Source organism: Notothenia coriiceps, unplaced genomic scaffold (genome assembly GCF_000735185.1).
Source record: "Notothenia coriiceps isolate Sejong01 unplaced genomic scaffold, NC01 NC01_scaffold00035350, whole genome shotgun sequence".
NCBI classification, from domain to species: Eukaryota; Metazoa; Chordata; class Actinopteri; order Perciformes; family Nototheniidae; genus Notothenia; species Notothenia coriiceps.
In genome coordinates this window covers 83,696-87,785 of record NW_011368051.1, presented here as the reverse complement: position 1 = coordinate 87,785, position 4,090 = coordinate 83,696, and positions in this window count along the sequence as shown.

The following is a 4,090-nucleotide window of genomic DNA, read 5'->3' as shown; positions in this document are numbered from 1 at the left end:
CTGAGATAACTTAGACTAAAGTGAAATATCTAAACACTCAAGAGTCCTTTACCTCACTGAACCTCTCAGTCTGACAGGACAGAACTCTCCCTCCACATTATTGTAGAAAGAGCTTCTTATATCCGTTAGCGCAGCAGAAGCTAACAACATTCCCCGCCGGTACAGATGCACCCCCTCTCTCTATCTATCTATCTCTCTCTCAGGCTGGCTGTGAGCTGCGGGCGCCTGATAAGCCAACATCCCCCACTTTCATCACTTAAAGCGCCCATCGTACGGGGCAAATGGAAAATGTAACCGGGGTGAAAAGGGTGTTATCTTTACTTAATTATGAATGTTGTTACGTCAAGGCTGAAAATTCATTTTTTTTTAATTATATTTGTATTTAATCTTGTGGAAGTGCAGATCCCCTGTCCTCCACCAGGGGGTGCTGCAGCACCCTCAGCACCCCTACTTCCCACGGCCCAACGTGTGATGAAGGTGTTGCGCTGGGCTATATCATGCAATCCATTGCGGAGATATTCCCGCGATAGTGCGGAAAACTTAATGTGTTTATTTATTTCAAATGCGACATTTTACCAATATACTCACGGACCACCAGTGGTCCGCCGACCACACTTTGAGAAGCACTTTGTATATAAAGTAAAACAAATCTTGAAGGGTTTTGACAGTGACATATAACATGTTTAATGCTGCACATTTGTAAACAATTATTTATTGATACTGTGCCTGCTTGTCGGTGCATTAAATATAAACCAGTCACTGAGGATTATGAAAAGAAAGGGAGTTTATATTTCACCTTATTTCTTTTTCTAAGTTGTTTAACTATAGTATGCCAGTAGTAGTTAAAATTCCTCTATTGTAGCCAGAGAGTCTGACAGGTGGAATGAGGACACAGCAACATTGTGCAATTGTTCGAAAACTGTCCTGGTTTGCAGTTGAACAAGTATATGTTGCTCGGACTATCCAAGGAGAATGTAGAGACAGTTTAGAGTTAGTCTCTCTTTAGTCCTCTGTTTCCCCCCAGGCGGATCAGGTTTCTGTTGTGGTGCCTCGCTCTGGCCACACCTGCTTTTGCGTTTGGCCTTAAAGGAACTCCTGCGTGCTTTCACTGCCCGAAGCTTGCATACTTTCACAATGAGTAAGACCTTGAGACGGACATCTCCTGGGTAAATTAATTACAGGAAAATTAAACAATGTTATTTTCAACATGACAGTTTTATCAGTCGTGTCCTGATATGAACCACAGATTCATTTACTACACGTTCTTCGTGTCACCTGAGGACACAAAACCTCAGCGGTGAATCTAAACATTAATTGCACTGCAGTGTAACTTCATCTGCAAAATATCCAGTTTATTTCAGATGTTGGTCATTAGTTTCCACCTTGAGTAACCAAACAGAAACAGGCTTTATGTTCAATATTATAGGCCAGTTTGAAACAGTGCACTTTGACCCACTTCATTGAAAAAATAACCATCTATAGGCGTCGGTTTGATGTTCACTCCTCTTTATTTATCTTTTCTATTTATTGTAAGACAGATAGTAATTAATGGATACAATTGTATCAATGTTTTTCCTCCATTTCTCTCTTTTTTGTCAAGTTGACTACAATTATATTGCCAAGCATGTCAATACAAGGAGAAGGTATAATGAGAAGCATAGTGACACAAATAACAAACCAGGTGGGGGATGGGACGAAAAGAAGATGGAAATGGTGGGGGTGGTCTTCAACACTCATGAACTCAGAGTAGGTTCAATGGGTTCAGAGGAATGCTGTGGGGGTCGACCTGGACCCTGTTACATACACATATATACAAACACATACCCTCTTCCTTGGTTTACTATTACCCAAGGTTAAGCATTCATGTTGTTGGACAATAAGAATTCCTGCTTTGCTCACCTGCTGTTGAGCTGAAGGTACATAGTTACAAGGCTCAAAGACAGGTATTGTCATTCAAACAAGGGCATTGCTTGTTGTGTGTGTGTGTGTGTGTGGGAGTGTGTGCACGTGTTGAAGAGTGAGTTCAGTGGGTCCATGTATGTTGTATGTATAGAGGGGGATGGGAAGCCCCTTCTTCCCTGACTTTGTCATGTGTGGAGCTTAGAGGCCTCGACCACTCCTCATGCTTTAACCTGACATTTCACATCTATAAATACCAGTAAAACCCTGCATTATAACCGACTTGTGATTAAAGTCTTACTGGGAGAGAAAATACCAATACATGATGAGTATGGGGACAGATAATGTGTATGTGTGTGTGTGTGTGTGTCGTCCATACATATTGACTAGTGGTTGCATACAGCAATGCATGGGAGGGTCGGTGAGTTCACTCTATAGTAACCTTAAGTAGAGGGGGAAGGTGCTTCATGACCATACATCCCAGAGCTGGAAACTGACTTGGTGCATGATTGTAAGACCATTGTGACTTACATTTTGAGGTAGTGATCTTAATTTATGACACATTGACGAAACATCGTTCACCCTTACATTGGACGGGTTAAGAGGCCTCAATCACTCCTAATTCTTTAATGTGACATTTCATATTTAAAAATACCAGTAAAATCTAGCCATATCACTCACTAGGAGAGTAAATACATATGATGAGTAAGATAAAAAATACTCTATTGACGCTTTTGGGAAATGTAGTTGTTAAATAATAGGTATTCAGTAACAAAATTGGAGTGAAATACGGGACAGAACAGATGAGGTCAAACAAGGATAGGAAGTTTAAAAAAAAAAAAGAGTTACCATGTAAATAGCAGTATAAATAAGAAAAATAACAATAACATAAGGTGGAAGNACTCCACAAATATCCAAAATCAGATAAAAAACAGATAACAGATAACAAATCGCCTGAAAATGGTACAAACAAGTGGCAACGTGCATAGCCGTGGGAACATGTTTATGTTCCCACGGCTATGCACGTTGCCACTTGTTTGTACCATTTTCAGGCGATTTGTTATCTGTTATCTGTTTTTTATCTGATTTTGGATATTTGTGGAGTTAGGTGGCCCGCGAGTGTTTTTGTATCGGTTAAAGTTGGGGTAGGTAGTTTGAGAAACCAGCTCGAGATACGCTTTTTGTTATATTCCATGGAATGCTCTTAACATCCCGATAGCAATGAATATCTTAAGTGCTTTAACAAAAAAATCCATAAAAATATCTCATCTGTGGAAGCCGTAGTACTGTAAAAAGCACGACCAATCATTTTAAAAATAACTGGATGGCCTACCTGCCTGTCAGCCTTCCATCTGTGCACAAACTTATCTCGTGCCCTCATTGGTCATGTGCGCGTTCGTGTGTGTTGGAGGAGGGGCTGTGTAAGGAAGTGGCAGATTTTTTCCGGCTGTGTATTTTCAAATTCTAGCGCACTCTAGCTGGTTTCTCCAAAATTACCTACCCCACCTCCTTGGTATGAAAAAGTTTGAGAAACACTGACATAGACAATATGATCCAGTCCATGAAGCCTCTATTTATTCACTATTAATTTGTATGCACTATTCGTAAAGTTGACTTAGGTAACATGTATCTTGTAAATAGACGTTTTATTTTATTTAGTTATTGTTGGTCAGTAGTTATGCCTGTTTGCATACAATGTATACACCAGTTGTGTTTACATGGTGTTCATAATAGTTATTTGCTCAGCTGTCTATTTCTGTGCACATCATGGCAACATTTCCTGTATTTGTAGGCTATGTTAACATATCATTTGCACGTAAATCTAAACAAGCATTAACGTCACTTCATAACCAGTCACACCCTTTCATCTGCCAAGGCTGCAGCGTTTTCCGGATGCTCACAATTGCGGAGACACGACATGTGTTAGTCGTCAGTGTATAAACCATGGTATAAACAGAGACGACATGTTGGAGAGAAGCTCCGCCGCTACATTTATGAATGAACTCAGATGACACGCCCCCTAAGACGTGCGGCCAATAGCGTGTAGACATTTTCTCAAACCACGCCCCTCAATGGGCTCATGAGCGACCAATGGGAGGCCCGCAAAGGTTCTCGCTGTTGCATAATTTGGCTGAAATGCTTCACGTTTGACCGACTTGGTAGCCGCTTTATACAGTGTGAAAAGATGGAG